The sequence below is a fragment of the Amphiprion ocellaris genome, chromosome 6, assembly GCF_022539595.1.
Source record: "Amphiprion ocellaris isolate individual 3 ecotype Okinawa chromosome 6, ASM2253959v1, whole genome shotgun sequence".
Classification (NCBI taxonomy): Eukaryota; Metazoa; Chordata; class Actinopteri; family Pomacentridae; genus Amphiprion; species Amphiprion ocellaris.
The window spans coordinates 24,214,786-24,230,546 of NC_072771.1; the positions used below are offsets into that span (position 1 = coordinate 24,214,786).

Genomic DNA, 15,761 nt, shown 5'->3' on the forward strand with positions numbered 1-15,761 from the left:
AATCAAAGGAAAAACATTTAATACAATCAAACTTTGACAAAGAAAATTAAATATCAAATACAATTGAATGTTATTAAACAGACAAAACATTTAATTAAATAATTAAACAGAAGATACAAAACATGTAATTATAAAATGAAACAAAATATTAAACATTAAAGATGAAATATTTTAGATAATTAAACATTTAAAAAATACAATTAAACAAGAAGAATATTAAACATTAAAAAAATAGAAAACATTTAATTAAATTATTAAACCTTTAAAAAGACAAAATATTAAATTAAAAAAATAAATGTTTAATTAGAAAATTAAATCTTAAAGACAATAAAACTTTAAATAGGAATTAAACAGAAAATACAATGAAGCATTTAAAAAGAAAATTAAACATTAAAAGGTGGTAAAACATTTAAAAAGAAAAACAAAGCTTTAATCGAAAAATTAAACATTGGGAAAGAAAAGGAAATTTTTCAAACAAGCCGATAAAATATTTGAAAAAACAATTAAACATTAAAAAGACAAAACATTTGGAAATCAAATCAGACATTAGAAAAGAATAAAAGGTGAGAAAAAAGCAACACTAAACATTTAAGAAGAATCAAACTAAAGACAAAACATTTGAAAAGACACCAGTTAGACTTTAGAAGATCAAATTAAACAGAAGAGACAACAAAACAATCAAAAACAGCAAAAACAGATAAAGGTCTTAGAGAGCGTTTTCTAGTCTGAAATGAAAACATCAAGTTGTTTCTTCAAACATTTCCTCTTTCTATGTTCTTGGTTTGATTGTGGATAGATTTACTAAGAACTCATTTCAGAAAACTGCTTTCCAGATAAAGTCTACTAGTAGTTGAAGGCATTTATCAAACTAATGTTACCTTCTGATCTCCACAAACTTTACTGTTCAGCGAAGAGAATCAAAGTTTGTTGAGTATTTCTAAAAAACCCACAGGTGAAGGTCTGAGAAGAACTCAGATGGATGGTCTAAATGTGAAATCAAGACTCATGGTCACAAGTTTTAAGGCTTCTGTTAACCAGAAAGTTCAAACTAACGGAGAAGTACTGCGAAACTTTTAAGATTTCAGTCCTCAGACTGTCGAAAGGTTCAAACTAACAGAGAAGTACTCAGGAACTTAGAAGATATCAGTTCTTGGACTGTCTGAAGGTTCAAACTAACAGAGAACTACTCAGGAACTTACAGGATATCAGTCCTTGGACTGTGTGAAAGTTCAATCTAACAGAGAACTACTGTGGGACTGAGAAAATTTCAGCCCTCAGACTGTGTGAAAGCTCAGGTCCTGAGGACTCGGGAGGTCTGGAGGCTTTGAAAAGTCTTGGAACTGAGGGTTCAACCCTCCAGCACAAAGGCTGAAGTCCAACCTCCTGAGAAAAACGGTCGAGTCGAGACTCAAGTTAAAAAAAAACTCGAAAACGACAAAAAATAGATGATAAATGCGCAAAAAAAAGAAGAATTAGTATCTGAGCAAATAGCTCAGGGGATAAGAAGACAGACTACCAAGCGGAGGGTCGCAGGTTCAAGACCCACCACGGGCAATTTTCTTTCTTTGTCTTTGTCAGGATTTTGATAAAACTTAAGAAGGGTCTGGTCTTGAACCAGCGACCTGCAGCTCCATAGGCAAATCCTTAACTCACTGAGCTACAGATCAGATAAAAAGAAATAATTTCGTCGTCCCTTTGGCATAGTAGTTTCCTAAGTGACCACATAGGCGGAGCCAAGGCGGAGTCTGGGTGGAGTCAGGGCGGAGAGTAGGCGGGGAGGTGGGTGGCGGCCTCCCTCCTCTACTCCCCCACCTCCCCCCACCACCCACCACACCTTCCCCCGCCCGACGAGTTGTTCGAGTCTCCACGAGTTCTTCGAGTCTCGACAGGTTTTCCCAAGTTTCTGGAGCTTCCACGAGGTCGGAGGCAGAACAAGTTGTCATGAAGAGGTGTTGAAGTCGGCCAGGATGGACTGACTTTTTACAGCGACTGGAAGGAAGACGACTAGAAGAGCAGGTCTTTAACCACCATCCATAAAATCCATGGAGTCGCTCCAGAGAAATGAAGGGAGGTCAACTTTTATCAACCTCCATCCACATGTTCAACTTGATATTTTTACTTTGAGATTTTTAGCACCACAAACCTTAAGTATCACACTTTATTATCATTTATTAGGACTTTAATGGAATCCATCAGCAGATTTACTTTTTGTTGACAAACTTTATTCTTGTTGTTGTGGGACTGCAGTATTTAAAACTCTTCCTTCTATTTGACCTCATGTTTATTAGTTTTAGTTGAGAAAGTTATTTTAATTGTCCATTAGTCTCTTAAAAACCAAATAATAAATTGGATTAGTCAAAAGGTTTAAATTTCTTACTTTGTCATATTTTAGATATGACAAAAAACATAAAAATAAAGCATCTTGAGACAATTTGACCTGTAATTGGCGTTATATAAATAAAATTGAATTAAAATTGTATATATCTTGTAATGTTGGAGTAATTCAGCCATATATGTTGGAAAACACATTTTCTTTGACCATTAATCTGTTGATTGTTTTCTCCAGTAATTCATTTGTTTTGGTTTATAAAATGTCACACCCAAATATATTCAGTTTACCGTCATGAAAAACCAAAAAGATTTACATTCATGATGCAGGAATCAGGCAGTTTTTCACTTTTTAACTTAGTTTAGTCAGAAAGATAGTTGATAATGTGTGAATTGTTGCAGCTTGTGAGCCGTAGATGGTTTTAATCTTTGGGGCCGAGTGTCAAAAAACATTTAGAAACCAACATCAACAAAACACTCAACAAAGATTTGAACATCATTTGCATGACAAAGTCAAATTAAAGGATATTTATTTCCAACGTAAATGTGTGATATTCATCCTCTGGAGCTTTCTCTTCACATCGTCTTCCACCTGGACTGGTTTGGTCGGGAGCATGTGCAACAAACATTTGAAAAACTGCACTTTAACATCAATGAATGACACTGAAGTTTAATCTCTACATAAATGAGACTGAGTCTGGCTTTGCTGCTATTTCATTAACTCCTAAGTTTAGGGAAAGTTAAAACAAAAGAAGGCAGTTCAGATAAGACTTGAAAATGAGCTTATTCTGAACAAACATCTCAGACTTTCTGAGCTTCAGCAAATCTCGCAAGATATTTTAACAAGCAACTCAAGAGATCCGAAGTTGGAGAGAGTTAGCTTAAGCTGAGCCAAAGAACATGTGGGACGCTAACCTAGCAAACATTTCAGACTTTACTCTGTGAATTCAGAGAAATAATTTACTATTTAATGACAGAGCTACACATCTTAACTCAGTCTCATGAAAACAGACTCTAATTCAGTGTCATCCATCCATATTAAAGTGCAGTTACCCAAAATGTTTGTTGCATGAGCTCCAACAAAACCTGTCCAGGTAGAAGGCCACTTTGACAAACAGGAAGTGGAAGATTCCAAGCATATTTATAGAAGGGGGAACCGGACTGTACTAAGTGTGGTCGAGTATAGAGGGTTTTTTTGTGGGTTTTTAAGGCTGATAATCATTATTAGTGAGACATTTGGAGTATATTCATTTGGATATTCATTTGCAGTAAATGAAAGTATTTATAATCTTGGAGGTAAACTTACAAGAACACAAACTTTAACAGAAAACTTTGTTGATACATTTTTGTTTTGTTTACAGATGTTAAGTTAAAGGAGTTTTATTCGTTATGTATAACCAATCAAATCACTCCAGAAGACAGAGCGACCACAGGTAGATAAAGGTTCAGAGCCAAAGTAGAGCCATTTTTAAATGGATTTATTACCGTAAATCGGTAAAAAATAAAATACTGATAATCAGTATATCAGTCAGCCCAGAATTACTACAATTCTACAATGTATGTCTCTTTCCTTTGACTTGTTATTTGTACAATATACGATGTATATGATGGCGTTTTTTCATACCAAAGGCTATACTATGATGTTTTCTAAGAGACATACGATGCTACTCTGCTTGTTCTGGCCCTGGGCCACTGCACTCCTCCTCTGTTGTTTTCTGGATTGTACTCAGCTGCATGTCTTCGTCCACCAGGCCTCCGTTGACTCGTCCCGCCTGCCGTCTCTGGAGCTGAAGCTGGATTGGAACAGACCAAAGTACAGTCCAATCACGATGCCAGCTGCCTCTCAAAAGGCTCCTTCATCTGGCAGGTGGCGGCACTTCTTCTGAGGGGAAGCTGAGCTGGCCCGGCAGAACTTTGGAGATGTGTTCCAGTGGTTGGTGGATGTGAGGGGAGATAGAGAGGGACCTTTGAAATGTTCAGAAAGGAAAACAGGGAACCCATTGGTAGTTTTAGTTTAGGGTGCTACTGCAGTGTGTTTATGGGTTTTAAGAGGTGAACAGGAAGAGTTTCTTTTTCGTATTGATTGTCTTTTACTTTGTTCCTGGTTGGAATGCCCATCAATGTCAACATGAAGTTCACTTTTAGTTCTGTTTATTTATTTTTATTTTAGTAACACTCATTTGCTTTTAATCCCCTTACATGTTGTGTTGTTGTAAACTTACTCATTCAAATAAATACTCGTCTAACCCTCTGGAAATCAGCGTTTGGACTGTTTTGGTGTAGCTCCTCACTTACTTCAGACAGCCAGGAATAAACAACGTTTTGTGGCACGTTTTTACAACATGTTGAAAAATCTCCTTTATTTTTCGACATAGTATACTATGCCGTTTTTTTTGCGCCAAAATCCATGATGATTTTTTTTTCAAAGAAAACCTTTCTGGAGTTTTTTTCACCACGTCTTTTACATTATTTCATCATATGGCACGTTTTTACATGTTGAAAAATGACATTTTTCAACATAGTATACTATGGCGTTTTTTTTGCGCCAAAATTCATGATGATTTTTTTTCAAAGAAAACCTTACCATAGTGTTTTTCACGGCCTGCTTTACATTATTTCATCATATGGCTTGTTTTTACATGTAAAATTGCATAGTTTTTCGACATAGTATACTATGGCGTTTTTTTGTGCCAAAATTCATGATGATTTTTTTTTCAAAGAAAACCTTGCCGGAATGTTTTTCACGGCCTGCTTTACATTATTTCATCATATGGCACATTTTTACAACATGTTGAAAAATCGCATTTTTTTTCGACATAGTATACTGTGGCGTTTTTTTGTGCCAAAATTCATGATGATTTTTTTTTTCAAAGAAAACCTTTCTGGAGTGTTTTTCACTGCCTGCTTTACATAATTTCATCATATGGCACGTTTTTACAACATGTTGAAAAATTGCATAGTTTTTCGACATAGTATACTATGGCGTTTTTTTGCGCCAAAATGCATGATGATTTTTTTTTCAAAGAAAACCTTTCTGGAGTGTTTTTCACTGCCTGCTTTACATTATTTCATCATATGGCATGTTTTCACAACATGTTGAAAAATGACATTTTTCGACAGTATACTATGGCGTTTTTTTTTGCGCCAAAATTCATGATGATTTTTTTTCAAAGAAAACCTTACCATAGTGTTTTTCACGGCCTAGTTTACATTATTTCATCATATGGCACATTTTTACAACATGTTGAAAAATCGCATTTGTAAAAATGTGCCATATGATGAAATAATGTAAAGCAGGCCATGAAAAACACTCCAGAAAGGTTTTCTTTGAAAAAAAAATCATCATGAATTTTGGCGCAAAAAAAATGCCATAGTATACTATGTCGAAAAATGTCATTTTTCAACATGTTGTAAAAACGTGTCATATGATGAAATAATGTAAAAGAGGTGGTGAAAAACACTCCAGAAAGGTTTTCTTTGAAAAAAAAATCATCATGCATTTTGGCGCAAAAAAAACGGCATAGTATACTATGTCGAAAAATGTCATTTTTCACATGTTGTAAAAACGTGCCATATGATGAAATAATGTAAAGCAGGCAGTGAAAAACACTCCAGAAAGGTTTTCTTTGAAAAAAAAAATCATTATGAATTTTTGCGCAAAAAAAACGCCATAGTATACTATGTCGAAAAAAAACGCGATTTTTCAACATGTTGTAAAAACGTGCCATAGGATGAATTGATGTAAAGGGGGCCGTGAAGAACAGTATGGTAAGGTTTTCTTTGGAAAAAAAAATCATCATGCATTTTGGTGCAAAAAAAAAAACGCCATAGTATACTATGTCGAAAAAAAATGCGATTTTTCAACATGTTGTAAAAACGTGCCGTATGATGAAACAATGTAAATGAGGCCATGAAGAACACTATGGTAAAGTTCTCTTTGAAAAAAAAATCGTGATGCATTTTGGCGCAAAAAAATGGCATAGTATAGTATGTCGAAAAATGTCATTTTTCAACATGTTGTGAAAACATGCCATATGATGAAATAATGTAAAGGAGGCAGTGAAAAACACTCCAGAAAGGTTTTCTATGAAAAAAAACTCATCATGAATTTTGCCGCAAAAAACACCATAGTATACTATGTCGAAAAAAAATGCGATTTTTCAACATGTTGTGAAAACATGCCATATGATGAAATAATGTAAAGGAGGCCGTGAAAGACACTCCAGAAAGGTTTTCTTTAAAAAAAAAAAAAAAATCATCATGAATTTTGGCACAAAAAAAAAACGCCATAGTATACTATGTCGAAAAAAAATGCGATTTTTCAACATGTTGTAAAAACGTGCCATATGATGAAATAATGTAAACTAGGCCGTGAAAAACATTCCGGAAAAGTTTTCTTTGAAAAAAAAAATCATCATGAATTTTGGCGCAAAAAAACGCCATAGTATACCATGTTGAAAAATGTCATTTTTCAGCATGTTGTGAAAACATGCCATATGATGAAATAATGTAAAGCAGGCAGTGAAAAATACTCAAGAAAGGCTTTCTTTGAAAAAAAAAATCATCATGAATTTTTGCGCAAAAAAAACGCCATAGTATACTATGCCGAAAAAAAACGCGATTTTTCAACATGTTGTAAAAACGTGCCATATGATGAAACAATGTAAATGAGGCCATGAAGAACACTATGGTAAAGTTCTCTTTGAAAAAAAAATCGTGATGCATTTTGGCACAAAAAAATGGCATAGTATAGTATGTCGAAAAATGTCATTTTTCAACATGTTGTGAAAACATGCCATATGATGAAATAATGTAAAGGAGGCCGTGAAAAACACTCCAGAAAGGTTTTCTTTGAAAAAAAAATCATCATGAATTTTGGCACAAAAAAAAAACGCCATAGTATACTATGTCGAAAAAAAAATGCGATTTTTCAACATGTTGTAAAAACGTGCCATATGATGAAATAATGTAAAGCAGGCCGTGAAAAACACTCCAGAAAGGTTTTCTTTGAAAAAAAAAATCATCATGAATTTTGGCGCAAAAAAAATGCCATAGTATACTATGTCGAAAAAAAATGTGATTTTTCAACATGGTGTAAAAACGTGCCATATGATGAAATAATGTAAAGAAGGCCGTGAAAAACACTCCAGAAAGGTTTTCTTTGAAAAAAACAATCATCATGCATTTTGGCGCAAAAAAAATGCCATAGTATACTATGTCGAAAAAAAATGTGATTTTTCAACATGGTGTAAAAACGTGCCATATGATGAAATAATGTAAAGGAGGCCGTGAAGAACACTATGGTAAGGTTCTCTTTGAAAAAAAAAATCATCATTCATTTTGGCGCAAAAAAACGCCATAGTATACCATGTCGAAAAATGTCATTTTTCAACATGTTGTAAAAACGTGCCATATGATGAAATAATGTAAAGGAGGCTGTGAAAAATACTCAAGAAAGGCTTTCTTTGAAAAAAAAAATCATCATGAATTTTTGCGCAAAAAAAACGCCATAGTATACTATGCCGAAAAAAACGCGATTTTTCAACATGTTGTAAAAACGTGCCATATGATGAAACAATGTAAATGAGGCCATGAAGAACACTATGGTAAAGTTCTCTTTGAAAAAAAAATCGTGATGCATTTTGGCACAAAAAAATGGCATAGTATAGTATGTCGAAAAATGTCATTTTTCAACATGTTGTGAAAACATGCCATATGATGAAATAATGTAAAGGAGGCAGTGAAAAACACTCCAGAAAGGTTTTCTTTGAAAAAAAAAATCATCATGAATTTTGCCGCAAAAAACACATAGTATACTATGTCGAAAAAAAATGCGATTTTTCAACATGTTGTGAAAACATGCCATATGATGAAATAATGTAAAGGAGGTCATGAAAAACACTCCAGAAAGGTTTTCTTTAAAAAAAGAAAAAAAAAATCATCATCATGAATTTTGGCACAAAAAAAAACGCCATAGTATACTATGTCGAAAAAAAATGCGATTTTTCAACACATTGTAAAAACGTGCCATATGATGAAATAATGTAAAGGAGGCCGTGAAAAACACTCCAGAAAGGTTTTCTTTGAAAAAAAAATCATCATGAATTTTGGCACAAAAAAAAAAAACGCCATAGTATACTATGTCGAAAAAAAAATGCGATTTTTCAACATGTTGTAAAAACGTGCCATATGATGAAATAATGTAAAGCAGGCCGTGAAAAACACTCCAGAAAGGTTTTCTTTGAAAAAAAAAATCATCATGAATTTTGGCGCAAAAAAAATGCCATAGTATACTATGTCGAAAAAAAAATGCGATTTTTCAACATGTTGTAAAAACGTGCCATATGATGAAATAATGTAAACTAGGCCGTGAAAAACATTCCGGAAAAGTTTTCTTTGAAAAAAAAATCATCATGAATTTTGGCGCAAAAAAACGCCATAGTATACTATGTCGAAAAATGTCATTTTTCAACATGTTGTAAAAACGTGTCATATGATGAAATAATGTAAAAGAGGTGGTGAAAAACACTCCAGAAAGGTTTTCTTTGAAAAAAAATCATCATGCATTTTGGCGCAAAAAAAACGGCATAGTATACTATGTCGAAAAATGTCATTTTTCACATGTTGTAAAAACGTGCCATATGATGAAATAATGTAAAGCAGGCAGTGAAAAACACTCCAGAAAGGTTTTCTTTGAAAAAAAAAATCATTATGAATTTTTGCGCAAAAAAAACGCCATAGTATACTATGTCGAAAAATAACGTGATTTTTCAACATGTTGTAAAAACGTGCCATATGATGAATTAATGTAAAGGGGGCCGTGAAGAACAGTATGGTAAGGTTTTCTTTGGAAAAAAAAATCATCATGCATTTTGGTGCAAAAAAAAAAACGCCACAGTATACTATGTCGAAAAAAAATGCGATTTTTCAACATGTTGTAAAAACGTGCCGTATGATGAAACAATGTAAATGAGGCCATGAAGAACACTATGGTAAAGTTCTCTTTGAAAAAAAAATCGTGATGCATTTTGGCGCAAAAAAATGGCATAGTATAGTATGTCGAAAAATGTCATTTTTCAACATGTTGTGAAAACATGCCATATGATGAAATAATGTAAAGGAGGCAGTGAAAAACACTCCAGAAAGGTTTTCTTTGAAAAAAAACTCATCATGAATTTTGCCGCAAAAAACACCATAGTTATACTATGTCGAAAAAAAATGCAATTTTTCAACATGTTGTGAAAACATGCCATATGATGAAATAATGTAAAGGAGGCCGTGAAAGACACTCCAGAAAGGTTTTCTTTAAAAAAAAAAAAAAAAATCATCATGAATTTTGGCACAAAAAAAAAACGCCACAGTATACTATGTCGAAAAAAAATGCGATTTTTCAACATGTTGTAAAAACGTGCCATATGATGAAATAATGTAAACTAGGCCGTGAAAAACATTCCGGAAAAGTTTTCTTTGAAAAAAAAAATCATCATGAACTTTGGCGCAAAAAAACGCCATAGTATACCATGTTGAAAAATGTCATTTTTCAGCATGTTGTGAAAACATGCCATATGATGAAATAATGTAAAGCAGGCAGTGAAAAACACTCCAGAAAGGTTTTCTTTGAAAAAAAAATCATCATGCATTTTGGCACAAAAAAAACGGCATAGTATACTATGTCGAAAAATGTCACTTTTCACATGTTGTAAAAACGTGCCATATGATGAAATAATGTAAAGCAGGCAGTGAAAAACACTCCAGAAAGTTTTTCTTTGAAAAAAAATCATCATGAATTTTTGCGCAAAAAAAATGCCATAGTATACTATGTCGAAAAAAAATGTGATTTTTCAACATGGTGTAAAAACGTGCCATATGATGAAATAATGTAAAGGAGGCCGTGAAGAACACTATGGTAAGGTTCTCTTTGAAAAAAAAAATCATCATTCATTTTGGCGCAAAAAAACGCCATAGTATACCATGTCGAAAAATGTCATTTTTCAACATGTTGTAAAAACGTGCCATATGATGAAATAATGTAAAAGAGGTGGTGAAAAACACTCCAGAAAGGTTTTCTTTGAAAAAAAAATCATCATGGATTTTGGCGCAAAAAAACGTATAGTATACTATGTCGAAAAATGTCATTTTTCACATGTTGTAAAAACGTGCCATATGATTAAATAATGTAAAGCAGGCAGTGAAAAACACTCAGAAAGGTTTTCTTTGAAAAAAAAAATCATCATGAATTTTTGTGCAAAAAAAACGCCATAGTATACTATGTCGAAAAAAAACGCGATTTTTCAACATGTTGTAAAAACGTGCCATATGATGAAACAATGTAAATGAGGCCATGAAGAACACTATGGTAAAGTTCTCTTTGAAAAAAAAATCGTGATGCATTTTGGCGCAAAAAAATGGCATAGTATAGTATGTCGAAAAATGTCATTTTTCAACATGTTGTGAAAACATGCCATATGATGAAATAATGTAAAGGAGGTCATGAAAAACACTCCAGAAAGGTTTTCTTTAAAAAAAGAAAAAAAAATCATCATCATGAATTTTGGCACAAAAAAAACGCCATAGTATACTATGTCGAAAAAAAATGCGATTTTTCAACACATTGTAAAAACGTGCCATATGATGAAATAATGTAAAGGAGGCCGTGAAAAACAGTCCAGAAAGGTTTTCTTTGAAAAAAAAATCATCATGAATTTTGGCACAAAAAAAAAAACGCCATAGTATACTATGTCGAAAAAAAAATGCGATTTTTCAACATGTTGTAAAAACGTGCCATATGATGAAATAATGTAAAGCAGGCCGTGAAAAACACTCCAGAAAGGTTTTCTTTGAAAAAAAAAATCATCATGAATTTTGGCGCAAAAAAAACGCCACAGTATACTATGTCGAAAAAAAATGCAATTTTTCAACATGTTGTAAAAACGTGCCATATGATGAAATAATGTAAAGGAGGTCATGAAAAACACTCCAGAAAGGTTTTCTTTGACAAAAAAAATCATGATGAATTTTGGCGCAAAAAAATGGCATAGTATAGTATGTCGAAAATAAATGCGATTTTTCAACACGTTGTAAAAACATGCCATATGATGAAATAATGTAAAGGAGGCCGTGAAAAACACTCCAGAAAGGTTTTCTTTGAAAAAAAAATCATGATGAATTTTTGCGCAAAAAAAATGCCATAGTATACTATGTCGAAAAAAAATGCGATTTTTCAACATGGTGTAAAAACGTGCCATATGATGAAATAATGTAAAGGAGGCCGTGAAAAACACTCAGAAAGGTTTTCTTTGAAAAAAAAATCATCATGAATTTTTGCACAAAAAAAAAAACGCCATAGTATACTATGTCGAAAAAAAATGCGATTTTTCAACATGTTGTAAAAACGTGCCATATGATGAAATAATGTAAAGCAGGCCGTGAAAAACACTCCAGAAAGGTTTTCTTTGAAAAAAAAAATCATCATGAATTTTGGCGCAAAAAAAACGCCACAGTATACTATGTCGAAAAAAAATGCGATTTTTCAACATGTTGTAAAAACGTGCCATATGATGAAATAATGTAAAGGAGGTCGTGAAAAACACTCCAGAAAGGTTTTCTTTGACAAAAAAAATCATGATGAATTTTGGCGCAAAAAAATGGCATAGTATAGTATGTCGAAAATAAATGCGATTTTTCAACATGTTGTGAAAACATGCCATATGATGAAATAATGTAAAGGAGGTCGTGAAAAACACTCCAGAAAGGTTTTCTTTAAAAAAAAAAAAAAAAAAAATCATCATGAATTTTGGCACAAAAAAAAACGCCACAGTATACTATGTCGAAAAAAAATGCAATTTTTCAACATGTTGTAAAAACGTGCCATATGATGAAATAATGTAAAGGAGGCCATGAAGAACACTATGGTAAGGTTCTCTTTGAAAAAAAAATCATGCATTTTGGCGCAAAAAAACGCCTATGTCGAAAAATGTCATTTTTGAACATGTTGTGAAAACATGCCATATGATGAAATAATGGAAAGGAGGCCGTGAAAACTACTATGGTAAGGTTCTCTTTGAAAAAAAAAGTCATCATGAATTTTGGCACAAAAAAACGCCATAGTATACTATGTCGAAAAATGTCATTTTTCAACATGTGAAAACATGACGTTTTTTGGGCGACATGCTATACTATGACGTTTTTAGAGCAACATGCTATACTATGATGTTTTTTGGACCAAAGGCTATACTATGATGTTTTTAGAGTGACATGCTATACTATGACGTTTTTTGAGCCACATGCTATACTATGACGTTTTTTGGACCAAAGGCTATACTATGACGTTTTTAAGAGCGACATGCTATACTGTGACATTTCAAGAGCGACATGCTATACTATGACGCTTTTTGGACCAAAGGCTATTGTATGACGTTTTAAGAGCGACATGCTAAACTATGACGGTTTTTGGACGACATGCTATACTATGATGTTCTTTGGACGACATGCTAAACTATGACGTTTTTTGAGCCATATGCTATACAATGACATTTTTAGAGTGACATGCTATACGATGACGTTTTTAGAGCGACCTGCTATACGATGACGTTTTTAGAGCGACATGCTATACGATGACGTTTTTTGGACGACACGCTATACTATGACGTTTTTAGAGCGACATGCTATACTGTGACGTTTTTAGAGCGACATGCTATACTATGACATTTTTTGAGCCACATGCTATACTATGACGTTTCAAGAGCGACATGCTATACTGTGACGTTTTTAGAGCGACATGCTATACTATGACGTTTTTTGAGCCACATGCTATACTATGACGTTTTTTGGGCGACATGCTATACTATGACGTTTTAAGAGCGACATGCTATGCTATGATGTTCTTTGGACGACATGCTATACTATGACGTTTTTTGGACCAAAGGCTATACTATGACGTTTTCAAGAGCGACATGCTATACTATGACATTTTTAGAGCGACATGCTATACGATGAGGTTTTTAGAGCGACATGGTATACTATGACGTTTTTAGAGCGACATGCTATACGATGAGGTTTTTAGAGCGACATGGTATACTATGACGTTTTTAGAGCAACATGCTATACTATGACGTTTTTAGAGCAACATGCTCTACTATGACGTTTTTAGAGCAACATGCTCTACTATGACATTTTTAGAGCGACATGCTATACTATGATGTTTTTTGGGCGACACTCTATACTATAGGCTTTTTAAATTGACATATTACTATGACGTTTTTTTTGTTTTAGTTTTTTTTGTTTTTTAGCAACATATAAGAATTTGAACAGTTTTAAAAATGACTATACTTTTACTTGTGCAATGAAATATTATTCTATGGCATTTTTTAGACGACATATACTCTGATGTTTTCTTGAAAAACATACTATTTTGACAATATACTGCACTATGACATTTTTTGAACCACATATCATACATGACAATTTTAGGCAACATCCTATCATTTTGCACTTTTTGAACCACATAATAATCTGTTTGGGTTTTTTTTTTTGCCAAGCTATATTATGAACTACAGGCCATACTATGTTGTTCTTGAAAAGTATACTATACTTTGACATTTTCTGAACTACATCCTATACTATGGCGTTATACACAGAGTGCTTTGGTTACATGTTGATTTATAATCTAGATTTTTTTCTGTTTTGTTTTTAGACGGGATTACCACAGACCTGACCGTGAACACCGTTGACACCCACCCGAGGGAGACGCTGCCTAAGAACTAAAGGCTGCTTGGTCGTGCTCTTTCTGGTCCTGCTCCAGAACGCCTTCATCAACTACGTCTTCTTTTGAAGAGGCCCTCAGATGCTGCAATCTCTGACCTTAAGGAGGAATTGCTACTTTCACTCTGTAACGAGACGGCAGTTATTTTAAAGACCCAGCTCCTTGCGGCTTTGAATGAAAGTTTAACACCCATCAAAAAGGAACTACAGACAGTTAAATCTGAGCTCAGTATTTCAAACATCAAGTTCGACCCGGCTGCCCTAAAGCACACTGTGGGTGAAACGGAAACTTCACTCTCCACATCACCGACGACATCGTCACACTCCAAAGCAAAGCACCTGTCTGCTGAACTTTTAAAAGTGGAAAATAAATGTGAAGAATGTGAGCAGCAGCAGACTGTGAGCAGTGGAACAGATGTGATCAGAAAGAAGTCATTTTCTTTTTTCTTTTCTTTCTGGTTGACTAGATGCTGTCAGATGCAGATGTTGGAGCTGATTCTGATCTTTCAGGATAAAAAAGCTGCTTTTCCTTCACAGACTTTTCAGGAAATTATTCTCTCAGGTTTTCTCTGCTATTTATATTTTTATTATCTGTGATTATTTCATTATTTCTTTATTGTAAAAATAAAGTTTGAGGCATAAAGACTCATTTAGTTATTTTAATCCTGATATCTTTGATGTAGCAGAACTAAACTTCCATTTTCCTTCTTGTGCTTCTGATACTAGAACTAAACATATCTTCAACATGGATCATCTGCTTTTAATGAATCAGCAGCAACATCACAACAACAAATGAGACAATTTTCAACAAATTAATGAAACTGATGTCATTTAAAACTATCTAGGTCTGTTTTAGTGTCAAATTAAAGCTGATTACTGACAACTAAAACATTAACATTACTGTTTTAATCACATTTAAGTTTCCTGAACGTTACATTAATGTCAACCAGCCACAGTTTTATGAACTTAATGAACCACATTACAGGAACACAACACACTTCAGCTGTTTACATGAAACTCAACACATTAGCTTGATGCTACGTTAGCTTTAATCAGGCTACGCTATGAGCTGCTAGCTCGGTTAGCATCGCTAACATTAAAGCTAATATTTACTATGCTAACTTTCTTCTCTGGTCAACACACACGGAAACAAACTCCACCAACATCTGGAGTGCATGGCACACATTATATCTGACACTAAAGCTGCATATAAAGTGCATTAAAAGTGGCACCGATACGAAAATAAACATTTACTTACTGAACTATTAGAGTCCTTTCAGTGCCTGCTGGTAGAAAACTGGTTAAAACAAGCCAACGGGCAGGAAAACTGTCTGTGGAAAATGTTCTGCTGCTCCACCGATAAATAAACCAACAGTTCTTATATCAGAATTAATCCAAACGAGGAAAGCAGAGTCTCTGCTGCCTCCTCCATAGGACCTGTCAATCATTCCAGACCGACTGTCAATCAAGTAGTCCCGCCCCCTGGCTCCGCAAAACTTTAACGCTCTATAAAAAAAATCAATATTGATTTATTTTAAGATCGGCCACCCGATCTCTCATTTTGACCATGAAAACTAACGAAAAAAAAATTTAGATACAGTCTATGCACCGCACTCAGTTTGGCTCCACACTTGCTGATGACCACTTCCGGTCTCAGAAAATGAAAAAACTGA

At 33.9% G+C, this 15,761-nt stretch overlaps 1 long non-coding RNA gene across 1 annotated transcript; it reads right to left on the bottom strand.

Moving 5' to 3' along the window:
- Positions 1-3,789: 3,789 nt before the first annotated feature.
- Positions 3,790-15,533, bottom strand: LOC129349104 (uncharacterized). Its single transcript, XR_008601966.1, has 3 exons — positions 15,347-15,533; positions 14,065-14,213; positions 3,790-4,293 (listed from the first exon to the last, which is right to left on the bottom strand). It is a non-coding gene; the product is annotated as an uncharacterized LOC129349104 (long non-coding RNA).
- Between the last annotated feature and the right edge of the window lie 228 nt (positions 15,534-15,761).